Below are 14775 nucleotides of genomic sequence, written 5' to 3' on the forward strand. Positions count from 1 at the left end.
TAATGGGCCATATGGGCCTTAGTGGAGAGAGAGAGGGGCAGCCAGAGGTGGGCTGCGCGCCTCCTCCCCGCTGGTCCAAATTGGACTAGGAGAGGGGGGCGGCGCCCCCCCTTTCCCTCTCCCTCCCCACTTCTTTCCCCCTCCTAGTAGGAGTCCTACTACTAGGAGGAGGACTCCTCCTGGCGCGCCTATAGGGGTCGGCCGGCCTCCTCCCCTTGCTCCTTTATATACGGGGGCAAGGGGGCACCCCTAGACACACAAGTTGATCCGTGTGATCATATTCTTAGCCGTGTGCTGTGCCCCCCTCCACCACAGTCCTCAATAATATTGTAGCGGTGCTTAGGCGAAGCCCTGCGATGGTAGTGCATCAAGATCGTCACCATGTCGTCGTGATGACGGAACTCTTCCCCGACACTTTGCTAGATCGGAGTCCGGGGATCGTCATCGAGCTGAACGTGTGCTAGAACTCGGAGGTGCCGTAGTTTCGGTGCTTGATCGGTCGGGCCGTGGAGACGTACGACTACATCAACCAAACGCTTCCGTTGTCGATCTACAAGGGTACGTAGATCACACTCTCCCCTCTCATTGCTGTGCATCACCATGATCTTGCGTGTGCGTAGGAAATTTTTTGAAATTACTACGTTCCCCAACAGTTTAAACATTCACAATACATTTAAAGCAAGCATGACAAGAGTATATGAGCAGTGGAAAGTAAAGCATGTAAGTTGTAAGAAAGTAAAGGGATGGGATTGGAGTGTGCAAATGCAATTGGAGACACAAAGATTTTTGGCGTGGTTCCGATAGGTGGTGCTATCGTACATCCATGTTGATGGAGACTTCAACCCACGAAGGGTAACAGTTGGGCGAGTCCAAGGAGGGCTCCACCCACGAAGGGTCCACTAAGAAGCAACCTTGTCTATCCCATCATGGCCATCTCCCATGAAGGACTTGCCTCACTTGGGTAGATCTTCACGAAGTAGACGATCTCCTTGCCCTTACAAACTCCTTGGTTCAACTCCACAATCTTGACAGAGGCTCCCAAGTGACACCTAACCAATCTAGGAGACACCACTCTCCAAAAGGTAATAGATGGTGTGTTGATGATGAACTCCTTGCTCTTGTGCTTCAAATGATAGTCTCCCCGACACTCAACTCTCTCTCATAGATTTCGATATGGTGGAAAGATGATTTGAGTGGAAAGCAACTTGGGGAAGGCTAGAGATCAAGATTCTTGTGGTTGGATTGGAATGTCTTGGTCTCAACACATGAGCAGGTGGTTCTCTTTCAGAAAATGAGTAGTGGAAGTGTAGGCACGTTCTGATTGCTCTCTCCACAAATGGAGGATGGGTGGAGGGGTATATATAGCCTCCAAACAAAATCTAGCCATTACACACAATTCACCAAACTCGGTGGGATTGAATCAAGAAACTCGGTCAGACCGATATGGTTTAAAATGTGAACGTTAGAGTTTTCGGTGGGACCGATATGATCAACTCAGTGGGACCGATATGCTAGGGTTAGGGTAAAACCTCAACTCGGTTTGACTTATACAAACTCGGTGACACCTATTTTGGTAATAAGCAAAGTAGAGAGTTGGTCAAGCAAACTCGGTGGGACCGATTGCATATCTCGGTGAGACCGAGATAATTGCAATAGGCAATAGAGAGTTTGCAAGCCCATCTTGGTGAGACCGAGATCCCATCGGTGAGACCGAATTGATTAGGGTTTCTGGCAATGGCTATGTCAAGTGAACTCGGTGGCGCCGGATAGATCAAATCGGTGGGGCCGAGTTTGACTTTTGGTTTGGGACATATGTGGAAATGAGATAGTGGTTGAGGGTTTTGGATCATATCACTAAGCACTTTGAGCAAGCAAGTCATTAAGCAACACCTCATCCCCTTTTAATAGTATTGGCTTTCCTATGGACTCAATGTGATCTTGGATCACTGAAATGAAAATGTAGAGTCTTGAGATTTTGCCAATCCTTGTCCTTAGCTTCTTGAAGGGGTTCCACATCCTCTTGTCCATGCCGCACCTTTGCTGAACTTTCTAAAATATACTAGATAAAAGTATTCGTCCAACAAGAGATATGTTGACATTAATTACCAAAATCACTCAGGGAGCACTTGTGCTTTCACGCGCCCTGATGGGTTGTGGGGCCCACGAGGGTATCCTCCATCGCCTCTTTGCTCTACAAATCCTTAGAAATTCCAGAAACCCTAGGGGAGCAGACGAAACACAATTTCGGCCACAACAAGTTCCAGAACCACGAGATCCAATCTACACCATCACAGAGGGGTTCATCATCCTCATTGGTGCCTCTCCGATGATGTGCGAGTAGTTCACCATAGACCCACGGGGTCCATAGGCAGTAGCTAGATGGTTTTCTCTCTCTCTCTCTCTCTCTCTCTCTCTCTCTCTCTCTCTCTTTGATTCTCAATACAATGGTCTCTTGGAGATCTATTTGATGTAATGACTTTTTGCGGTGTGTTTTTTGGGATCTGATGAAGTTCAAGTTTATGATCAGATCTCTATCCATGAATATTATTTGAGTCTTCTTTGATCTCTTATATGCATGATTAATTATAACCTCATATTTCTTTTTTGAATCTTTGGTTTAGTTAGGCCAACTAGATCGATTTTTATTGCCATGGGAAGAGGTGCTTTGTGATGGGTTCAATCTTACGGTGTCCTTACCCAGTGATAGAAGGAGTAGCGAGGCACGTATGTATCGTTTCTATTAAGGATAACAAGATGGGGTCTATTCCTACATGAATAGATCTTGTCTACATCGTGTCACTGTTCTTATTGCATTACTCCATTTCTACACTAGATGCATGCTGGATAGCGGTTGATGTGTGGAGTAATAGTAGTAGATGCAGAATCGTTTCGGTGTACTAATCTTGGACGTGATGCCTATATAATGATCATTGCCTTGGATATCATCATAATTATTTGATATTCTATCAATTTCCCAACAGTAATTTGTTTACCCACCATATGCTATTTTCTCAAGAGAAGCCACCAATGAAATATACGGCCCCCGGGTCTATCTTTTATCATATTGCTTTCTGATCTATTTTTCATCACTTTTGTTTTCAGATCTATTATTCCAAAAACCCAAAAATACTTTGCTGCATTTTTTATTTGCATTTTTTATTTCGTGTTTTATTTGCATATTTAATCTATCTTTTTACCGAGGGATTGACAACCCCTCTTACGCGTTGGGTTGCAAGTTTTTGTTCTTTGTGTGCACGTACAATTTACATAGTGTTGCTTGGTTCTCCTACTCGTTCGATAACCTTGATTTCATAACTGAGGTAAATACCTACCGTAGCTGTACTACATCATCCCTTCCTCTTTGGGGAAATACCAGTGCAGTCTCAAGCCACGTCAGTCAATAGTAGATGTAGAGAAGAAATAGACTTACTCAATCCCTCCAAATGCCGAGGCCCAGCGCTGGGAGTTAGCCAGACCCGCGACGACGGTGCTAGCAAGAGCCCTGCCAGCTTTGTACTCAAGCGAGAACTGTTGATTCTCCGGCGACGGCGGTGTAGCCTGTGGCGTCGTAGTATGTGTCTGCTATGGCGCCGACGGCTGCATTGCAAAGTTGTCGCTGCCCAGCCAGTTATCCACTTCCGAAAAATCTCTGCCGCCATCCATGGTTCCACCTTCCCCCGTACAGTGGCACCGTCGACTGGTTTCGCCACCGCCGATGACATCGCGGGAGAGGGAGACAGAGTGAGAGGATAGAGGGGAAGGGGAAAACAGAGGAGGAGACGACTCGCTTGGTCATCTTGACCATGGGCAGAACGGTTCACCCTAACGGCCGTTCGCCCACGCGCCATTAGCCTCTGGTCGTCAAAACCCTGACGGACGGGCCCCATGTGTCATAAACCCACTTAAAATGTAACTGTTTGGCGACTAGATTTTTTGGAACAGCCCACCATTTTTGTGGTAGTTTTTTGAATTTTTTAAAAAATGGTAGTTTTTTGCCATATACTCCATTTCTACAGCACAAACTGGAGCTAGTTTTACTGTTCGCGACAATTTCTCATCTTTCAGCAGAAAAAATATTTTGAAACATCTTGCAAACACAGAACTGTATGAAATCCTTATAAAATAGCCAAATATCATCCATTGTCTCTCAGGCGACGAGAACTGGAAAATTTTCCATGCGGCTGCCAACTCTCAGGCACGCCGTAACAACATCAGGGTTCTTGTCCATGATGGGGTGCAGCATTTTCAAAACAGCCAGAAGCTTAGCATTGCAACCAGATACTTTGCTGACATCATGGGCCATCCTGCCCCCTCTTTGCCTACGGTTCCGCTCAACACGTTGTTCGCTCCGGCCGACCTCTTTGAGCTTGTTGACGGGTTTTCATGGGCTGAGGTTGTCCAGACTATTGATTCTTCTCCAGCCAACAGAAGTCCTGGCCCCGACGGTTTCACAAATGAATTTTACAAGGCTTCCAAGCACCTCCTCAAAGATGACCTCCTCAAGTTCTTCACAGACTTTCATGGCAGCGAGGTGGCCCTGGACGGCATTAACACAGCTTTCATCACGCTGCTGCCCAAGAAAGACACACCTTTGGAGATGCGTGACTTCCGACCCATCTCTTTGGTTCATAGCGCACCCAAGCTTGTGTCTAAGGTTCTAACGAACAAACTGCAAAGGCAAGTTCCCACTTTGGTGCACCCGCTGCAATCTGGTTTCTTGAGAGGGTGCTCGATAGTTGAAAAATTTGCTCTAGCTGCTGAATTGGTCCAAACTGCACATAAAAGGAAAATGCCGGTGATAGCCTTAAAAATGGATTTCCAAAAGGCCTTTGACTCTGTTAGCTGGGCTTGCCTCACCCAAGTGCTTGAAGCGAGGGGTTTCCCACCACGGTGGATTCAATGGGTCCATGCACTCCTCTCTACGGGTCGATAAAGAGTGCTGCTTAATGGGGAACTGGGCGATCCCATTCTTGCCAAGAAAGGCTTCCGGCAAGGTGACTCGCTGTCTCCATACCTCTTCATCCTTGTTGCTAATGTGCCCCAACGGCTCTGCTGTATGCATTTCCAGAATGGCACCTTACTGTACCCCCTCGGATCGGACGATTTCTTCCCAGTCTTGCAGTATGCGGATGATATGCTGATTATCTTCAGAGGTGAGCTGCAGCAAGCCAATGTGATCAAGGATATCATGTCTGCTTTCTCTGGGTTCTCGGGGCTGAGCATCAATTTTTATAAGAGCACTTTGGTTCCTGTCTGTGTGGAACCGGATGTCGATTAAGCATGGTATGCTGCTGCCGGTCATCCACAAGGTTGATCTCCGTCTATCAGGTTGGTTGGCCACTTTTCTCTCCCTGGGGGGGAGGGGGGAGGTTGACGCTCATTAATTTAGTCCTGGCTGGCTTACCTAGCTATTTCATGGCTTGCTTTCCATGGCCCAAAGAATCCTTGGGTAAGCTGGACGGTATCCTCAGAGCCTTCTTCTGGCAGGGTAAAAGCAAGGTCAAGGGAGGTCATTGCCTTGTGGCCTGAGATTCAGTCATCATAGCACGCTGCAATGGTGGTTTGGGTATACGGAATTTGGAGGCTCATAATTAGGCTATGCTTTGCAAGTTCGCAGCCAGGGTTCCTCAGCCTTCTGATATCCCGTGCTTCCGCTGGTTTGCGTCACAGTACTGCCAGGGTTCTCTGCCACATGGGGCTGGTTACAAGGACACTGCCATGTGGAAGGGCTTCAAGGGCTGCCTTCCTTTGGTCATTTCCTCCTCGTGTTGCTCTGTTGGGGCTGGCTCCCATGTCTTCTTTTGGTATGATAAATGGCTGGGCGCTGGATGCTTAAGGCATATTTTCCCGACCCTGTGCTCGTTCGCCGTCAACCAATTCTACTCCGTTCGGTCTCAATTTACTGAAGGAAGCTGGAATGTGCGGCTACAGCCAAATTTATCCCACACGGCTGCCCGGGAACTTTTGGAGCTCAACCAACTGCTTACTAATGTGACTCCTAACAGCCAGCACTCGGATGCCCGTGTGCCCTCGCTCGCCAGCAAGCAGCTTAGCATGTGTTATTTCTATCAGTTGCTCACGTTCCGTGGTGTGCTGTGGGCTTTCGAGTCATGGATTTGGGACCCCATCATTCCCATCAAGCACAAGGTTTTTCTGTGGTTGGTCTTCTGGGGCCGTTTGAACACAAAAGATAACATGGTGAAAAAAGGCTGGACCATGGCTGCTCCCAACGCTGGATGTGACCTCTGCCCGGCCATGGAATCAGCTGATCATTTGCTACTGCGTTGCCGCTATGTCAATACTCTTTGGGAGAAGCTTCTGTTGGCTTCCCTGGCGCGTGACTCGCCTAATGTTAAGTACTTCGTATATCATGCTGCAGCTCAGCTGGACGACAAGCGCAAGTGGAATGTTGTGTTTGCTGCCTGTGCGGTAACCCTTTGGCACACTAGGAACAATCGAGTCTTTAACAAGAAAAACTGGACGGAGCCTTATTTTTAGGTTCTATGCAGCCAGTTTGCTTCGCCTTTGGTGCAACAGAGCTTCGAAGCAGCAGGATAGGGAGGTTTTGCAATCTTGGGCTACTATGATCGAAGGCTAGTAGGATTGTTGCTCTCTCCCTCTCACTCTCCTTTCTGTCCCCCTCCCTCTCTCTAACCCTGGGCTGCTTGTGGCCTTTGCACTTGGGTGCACAACACAAGCACATGTACTTGTACTCTCTTCAGGCTCGCGCCTGTTTTGAAATATAAGGTAGGCCTCGAGCTACCTTTTTATCTTTAAAAAAAATCCATTGTCTCTAGTGCATTGACCGCCGCATCAAAACAAGGCCATCAAAACACAGAAGCGTTACCTTCATCTTTGTATCTCTCTTCAACAACTGCAATGAACATGTTTCCGACCAAATTAAACTCTTGAGCCTCAACACAGGGTTGTCCGTCAGGTCTGACAAAAAAGCTAAGCGTAAGGAGACTAACATGCAGGAAGACGGATGAGCTTTCGAACCTTAAACTGTATACGGATAGAGAAAAATCTTTACAATGAAACACAATTTTTAATGGAAGAACAAATTATCAACTCATAATTGATCCTTCAACCATAAAAGTTACTGTGCCTAGCTCATTTTCCAAAAGGTCTAACTAGCAACACTCGGTCTTATTCTTATTACAATTCACATACATTTTTCATTGCCAGGAAAACCAAACAAGTTTTTTTTTAAGGGAGGAAAACCAAACAAGTTAATGCAAGGATGGAGGCATGTAGAACAAACTGCTGTTTCACAATTGGTTCATGCAGTCAGGCCACAACATCATAGGCCTATAAAACAGATATATCTGTCAAGTTCAGTAAACAAGAAACCATCTGACAGGCCAGCTGGCGCCAAAATTTTTGCTGGCTCGACTGTATAAACCTGTTTTGTCAAGAGCAACGGTATAAATATATGTGGTGCAGACCACTCTATAATAAGATGAGATGGGATTAAGATCATCTTTGCTATGAACGCGAACGCAATTCCAAAATTATCCTCACATTTGGTGTCTGAACTATGGAAAGCATGCATGATATGATTACCCCTGCTTCACGTGTATAAATAAAACTGTAAAAAATAATACCCCATCCGTCCTAAAATTCTTATCTTAGATTAGTCTAAATACAAATGTATTCAATACTAAGACGTGATTTGATACATCCGTCTTTAAACAAATTTAAAACAAGAATTTTGAGACGGAGGGAGTACTCCTAGGGATCCATTTTGCTAACGTCGTAGCAGCAATCCCCAAGGATACACCATGCACCTTTGGCATGGGGCAGCGTCTTACTTCCATGCGTACAGTCCATTAACTTCCTAGATAATGATTCCGCAACAAAACAAACTTCCTAGATTAATGGGCTGGAATGGGCTGGCCGAGGGCTTCGTTTCGGCCTCTGCAGCAGCAGCCCATAGGACACCTGGGCCATTATTTGATAGATGTGCGGGAACCCTAGTAGCCGTCGCCCGCCGCCACCCGCTGTGCCCATCCCCATGGCCGCTTCCCCTCCTCCGACGAAAGTGGTCGCCGGCGCTGAAGACGGGAACTCCTCCTCCGCCATCCCCAAGATCCAGCCGACGGAGGCCAAAGTCGGCGAAGAGAAGGCCGCCGCCATGGAAGCAACGTCATGGTTTGGCCGGTTTGGGCAGCTCTACTTGGCCCTCTCGTCATCCGCGCCTCGCCGGTCAAGACAGAAACCGAGAGGGGGAAGGCCACCGGTGCCAGCGACGGGAACTCCTCCGCCGCCAGTCCCAAGACCCACCCGCCGCACGCCGGAAGTGCCTGTGTGAAGACATCCTGGCCAGGCCGCTTTGGCCAGTACTACTACCCCGTCCTCCTTGCACTGCTCATCCGCATCTTACCGGTGAACAAGTACTCCCTCCGGTCCTTTTTACTCTGCATATTAGGTTTGACCGAAGTTAATCTCATCCAACTTTAACCAAATTTGTATAAAAAATTATAGACATTCACATAACAACACCAATATCATTAGATTCATCTTGAAATATATTTTTATATTATATTTATTACATATTATAGATGCTAATAATTTTTAATATAAATTTGGTCAAACTTAGCAAAGTTTGACTTTCGGCAAATCCAATGTGCAGAGTAAAAAGGACCGGAGGGAGTACTGGCTTGAGACCTTCTGGAAGCTCAGCCCCATCCGCCGTGCATTTATCATACGCGCCTTCATGGCCATGGGTTTCATGCTGATCCTGGCCTTGGCCGTTCCTGCCCTGTTACTGGTGCACTTCCACGGGCAGGAGATGGCCCAGGTGTGGGTCATGTCGCTCACTCTGTGTTCATACGCCTTCCATGCCTCCCTCTTCATCTGGAGGGATTGGTGGTTCTACACAGACTTCGCGCGTCTCTCTTACGGCCCCCTGCCGGCCTACTTCGCCGCCACTGCCATCGGCCCTCGCACCGCCATCTTCATCCTGCATTGGAGCACGGTTTGGGCCACCTGGGCTGCTGCATCGCTTTGCACCGCCTGCACAAGGGGACCGAGCGGGGCATTCACGACTTGCCTAGGCGGTCGTGCCATAGCAAGTACACACCCAAAGAACTCACCTTCTTGGTCTGTATCAGAGTGCTCACTCTCTCGGTGGGTTGGACTATGTTCATGGCGTTGCCGATCTACGGATTTGAGCTGACTGAAGAGTTGTCTATTGTCGTACTCCTCTCCTCCATTGGCTGGATGTATGTCACCCTCTGGTTATACCATGTCGCTAACTATCTCATGCACGGAGTTCTCCTTAAGGGGCCAATGAATTCACTTCCATATCTGATCCCATGTGCCGTGTTCACTCCTACGCTCTTGCTTCTGCCTGTTATGTTATCGGTATTGTTACATTGGCTGTTGCTGATGGCCGTGGTTGGCTTCCTTGGGTACCATCTTGCTGTTTACATACGCTACTTGCACACTGCCGCACCATGGTATGTGTGATCTAGTTTAACTTGTTCGTTTAATTATTCTATCAACTAGCTAGGTATGTGTATTCTTCATATGTTCTACAACTTGGATGCAATTTTTGTGTCAAATTTTCTAAGTTGACATTTTGTGTTAGTGATTTAATGCCTGATTTTATGGGAAACTTTAGTATGGTCTTCAGTATGTCTAGAGTGAACGATCAGTAAAAATACCATTACGACCCCTCTTTTTCTTACGTAAAATGCCTGCAGAAAATGAATTTTATTCAGGAAGATACCAGGATTAGGCTTTGTTTCATGTTCGATGATACAAGTTTTGATCAAAGGGTAAACTCTATTTATATGCTGCATCAAGTGCCTCATGCAACCTTCATGCATTTATCTAAAATATTGGCAACACCTAGCCAACTAGAAGACATCACAGTTGAGCCCAGATGTGGGTAATGACATCGCAATTGTGTATCACGGCACTATATAACACTAAAACTTTGTAACATTGATCATCAGTGTTACTTCCTCCCTCTGTGTTGCTGCTAACAAAAGTTGAAAAAACCACCTCTCCCCCTTTAGTTTATCAAGCTGTGTGGTCACCATGGTATGTTCTGAACCAAGTTCCATTTAGGCATTGTTTGAAGAAGTATATATAATTGTTTTGCAGTAAACCAAACTATTAGAGTGTAATAATGCAGGTTTGTATGAAGACTATTGATTTAGTGAGTAGAGAGACAGTAGCATAAGATGGGACGTTGCAGTTAGGTTTTGTCAAGTCATCAAAAGAAATTACAATTCTTAGTAACAATATCCACTTTTCCTTCTTGACCCTAACACTATTAGTGCAGTTCCAATTTATAATTAGTTAGTTTTGTATAGGTATTCACCATAATATTCTATCGACTAGCTAGCTAGGTGATATATGTTTTATATATGATCCAATTATTATTTTTCTTATTGTTACCCTTATTAGCTCTGGATATATAATGCAGTGTTTACCATTCTCTTTTGAGACAACAATTTCACTTCTTTGATAGAACATGTTAGCTCGCAAAAACGTCTTATATTATGGGACGGAGGGAGTAGTTTATAGACTAATAGCACTGCAAAATGACATTGCATATGTCCTCTTGGTCTTAGCAGAATGCCCATAGAAATGAATCTTATTCAAGGAAAAAAAATACCATTGAATGCATCGTAACAACTTCAACTTTATCATCACATTGATAGGTCGCTTTGCCCTAAGTATGGTTAGACAAAGAAGTAATCAATGAAAGTGTTATTTTGCAGTGAAACAAAAGCACTTGAGGGAGACTGAAGATATATGTGCAGCTGCGCAGCTACTTTATGAGACGGAGAAGGTAATCGATGGAAGTATTATCTTGCAATTGGAATGTAGTAATGCAGTCCAAGTATAGTTGCTGAATTTTCCATCTTTATGAGCATGGTTTCAGTGTTACTAAGCTAATTTACATTGAGATTGAAGCAACAAGGCATACCACTACCAGTTGGTACTAGTAAATAGTACTCCCTCCGTTCCAAAATAGATGACCCAACTTTGTACTAACTTTGTACTAAAGTTAGTACAAAATTGGGTCATCTATTTTGGAACGGAGGGAGTACTAATTTTGTTATCACAAAATGAAAGCAGAGCAGGATAATGACGTTGAGTAAATGAACAACAAAATCTTCCATGTCTTTAATGACGAAATCAGATAATGAAAATTTGATATTGTGAATTAAATTTAGCCGCAAAGTGTGTTCTGGAAAAGCATCCCCAAAATATTAAATCCAAATTAGTGAGAAAGATAAATCCAAAATTTACTAAATTTAAATTCATAATAATGTTATTAGATTGTGTTGATCTCTAGTCATAGGATATATTGATCTGTTAATTGGGTGATTCTTCTAGTTACCATTTCCCAACGACTCAATCAGGTCATTGATTGGTTTCCCACCTATTAATCTTATATCCAAACTTATTCATACACTAGACAATGTATAGAACTATCGATAATTATTCGGTTTCCCATTTTTTTTCAAGGCTAGTAAATTGCTATTTTGTCCTTTGATTCTAAATCGTTGGAAAACTTGGAGAAGATGGTAATGAATATGTTTTACAATGCTTGTGTTCTTCTCTTAAGATTCTACAGATGTTGTTGTCAGCTATCTACATCATATTATAGTACTATGTTTAGACGGTAGTGCTCATGTCAGTTCTCGTGCTCAGGTGCTTCTTATTTTATGAAATGTGTCTTTGACCAAGTCTGTTTGTGCGGCAGACCAACAGTATGGAGAGGCTGGAGATTATTTGTTGTATGTTCATCAAAAGATGACCCCTTAAAACTCTATGCAAGACAATGTGTACAGTCAACTTTTTATGTGTTTGCATTGGGATATTATGTACTTCTACTCTTGGGGTGTTGGATATTAGGGCATGTACAATGGTTGATAAGATAGTCTTATCTTAAGTCTTGCATGTAATTTAGAAATGACAAAAAATTGTGTGTACAATGGGTCATCTCTAAGCCTTATCTTCAATAACTAGCTATTCCTAGAAACATGGTGAGACAAATTGTGCTAAGAGATCATCTCTTGTCTTCTCTTAAATAAGAGAAGACAAGCCTTTTCTTATGATTTCTCTCTCCTCCACCTCATCGTTTATCCTACGTGTCATTGCTAAGATAGAACCATTGTACATGCCCTTATGTACTTCCACTGTTCGGTGTTGGATGTTGGATATGTGGAGCATAACTGTTCAGCTCTCCGCATGACAATATACTTCTAATTTTATACTCCATCCTTTCCTTTTTATTGGTTCATTTTTGTGTGCATGTGAGGTACTGATATGATAATAATTTAGGATTAAAATGCCCCTGGTTAATTGACGATCCTTCAAATTTGGACATTAGAATTCACATGTACTGTGATTTACCTTATTCTGGGTTTGATCTTTGAGCATAAGTAACCCTAAGTAGCTCGATAGTACTGAAAGGAAATCTTCTAATGTATTGGGACTTGGTGAAATTTATACAAAGAATTGCCGGGAGTGAATTTGTAGAGTTTGAATATATGTATGATTAACAATAGGAAGTTGCTAGGCGTTAGTCGGCTGATCTTAGAAAAAGATCATCCAAAGATCAACCACGTGAAAACCGTTGATTTTCACGTGTACTCCTTGATGACAGGACCTCACTAGCACATGACATCACTTTCGTCCCCAACATGCCCATGTCTCCCCGCATCGCCTCTGGCATCCCCACAACCCGCAGTGCAACATCGGTGTGCTCCATTGCAGCACCGTGCTCAGGTGGTATGACGATGCTCCAACGTAGCACCCGTGATGCTATGGGGGCCTCGACGATGCTCCAATGCAGCACTATCTGCACTCCCGTAGCACCACACGCGGCCCAGCGATGCTCCATTGCAGCATTGTCGATGCTCCTGTAGCACCACGCGGAGCTCGTGCATCACGACAGTGCGATCACGGCAACCCCCACATCCTTTTCAAACCACTCCCTGTAGTGTCGCCATCCCGCGCAGTGATCATCCGCGTCTTCGTGACCATGTCCTCCTTGCTGATCCTGGCCTTGGCCGTCCCCACCCTGTGTTACTGGTGCACTTCCACGGGCAGGAGATGTCCCAGCCTCCCAGGTGTGGGTCATGTCGCTCACCCTCTGCTCATACGCCTTCCTCGCCTCCCTCTTCATCTGGAGGGACTGGTGGTTCTACACAGACCTCGTGCGCCTCTCCTACGGCCCCCTGCTGGCCTTCTACGCCGCCGCCGCCGTCGGCCCTCGCACCGCCATCTTCATCCTGCACTGGAGCACGGTGTGGGCCGCGGGCTACCTCAGCCGCTCCATCGCCCTGCACCGCCTGCACAAGGGGACCGAGCGGGGCATCGACAAGCTGCCTCGGCCGTCGTGCCCTAGCACGAACACACCCAAAGAACTCGCCCGCTTGGTCTACGTGAAAGCATTCATCATCTCGGTGGGCTGGACCATGTACATGGCGGTGATGATCTACGGGCTGAACATGACTCAGGAGCTGTATGTTGTCTTAAACCTCTCCATCCTTGGCTGGCCCTATGCCGCCCTCTGGTTATGCCATGCCTCTAGTAATCTCACGCACGGAGTTCTCCTTATTGGGCCGATGGATGCGCTTCCCTATCTGGTCCCATGTGTGGCGCTCGCTCCTACCATCATGTTCCTGTCTGTTATCCTCGCCGTGTTGTTCAATTGGCTGTTGCTCATGGTCTTGGTTGGCTTCCATGGGTACCATCTCGCTGTTTACACGCGCTACTTGCACACTGCCGCCGCCGCACCATGGTACGTACTGTGATCTAGCTTAACTTGTCATTCGTTTACTTGTTCTATATCAACTAGCTATGGTATGCATATTCTCCCTATATTCTACAACTTGGATGCAATTTTTGTGTCTATGAAATTTGCTACGTTTTCATACTAAGTTGACACATTTTGTGTTAGTGATTCAGTATGTCTAGAGTGAACGATCAGTAAAAATGGCACTATGGTCCCTCTTTTCCTTGGGTATAAAATGCATGCAGAAAATGAATTTTATTCATGAAGATACCAGGAGTAATTAGGCTTTGTTTCATGTTCGATGACACAAGTTTTGATCAAAGGGTGGTACATGAGCAATTACACAACTATATATATATATATATATATATATATATATATATATATATATATATGCATCAAGTATGGTTTTCGCCCGGCTTTTTCCATTAATTAATTGGGAAACTCTTTTCTGCTTAACTAATGGATGAGGCAAATCTTTTGCTCCGTTTTGAAAAAATATATATGCATCAAGTGTCTCATGAAACTTGCCATTTATTTAAAATATTGGTAACACCTAGCCAACTACTCCCTCCGTTCCAAAATAGATGACCTAACTTTATACTAAAGTTAGTACAAGTTGAGTCATCTATTTTAGAACGAAGGGAGTAGAAGGCATCACAGTTGAGCCCAGATGTGGGTAATAACATCGCAAATGTAGACTATATATTGATTTAGTGAGTAGCGAGACAATAGCATAAGTTGTGACATTGCAGTTAGGTTATGTCATGTCATCAAAAGAAATTAGTATGAACTCAAAGCCAACTACAATTCTTAGTAACAAAATCCACTTCTCCTTCTTGATCCTAACACTAGTAGTACAGTTCCAATTTATAATTAGTTTTTTTTGTATATATAGGTATTCACCATAATATTCTATCGTCTAGCTAGGTGATATCTGTTTTTTTATGAAATGTGCCATTGACCAAACCTGTTCTATTTTGGTGCATGTTCATCAAAAGATG

General features: G+C 44.8%; 1 long non-coding RNA gene across 2 annotated transcripts; it reads left to right on the forward strand.

Annotated features, from left to right (window-relative positions):
• The first annotated feature begins 7962 nt into the window (after positions 1 to 7962).
• On the forward strand, positions 7963 to 11972 carry LOC119301798. 2 transcript variants are annotated; one of them, XR_005147187.1, is made up of 4 exons: positions 7963 to 8396; positions 8636 to 9464; positions 10740 to 10810; positions 11680 to 11972. It is a non-coding gene; the product is annotated as an uncharacterized LOC119301798 (long non-coding RNA). The 2 variants fall into 2 exon arrangements; XR_005147186.1 differs by having other exon boundaries at positions 7964 to 8396; positions 11732 to 11972.
• The last annotated feature ends 2803 nt before the right edge of the window (positions 11973 to 14775 follow it).

Source organism: Triticum dicoccoides, chromosome 5A (assembly GCF_002162155.2).
Source record: "Triticum dicoccoides isolate Atlit2015 ecotype Zavitan chromosome 5A, WEW_v2.0, whole genome shotgun sequence".
Taxonomy (NCBI): Eukaryota; Viridiplantae; Streptophyta; class Magnoliopsida; order Poales; family Poaceae; genus Triticum; species Triticum dicoccoides.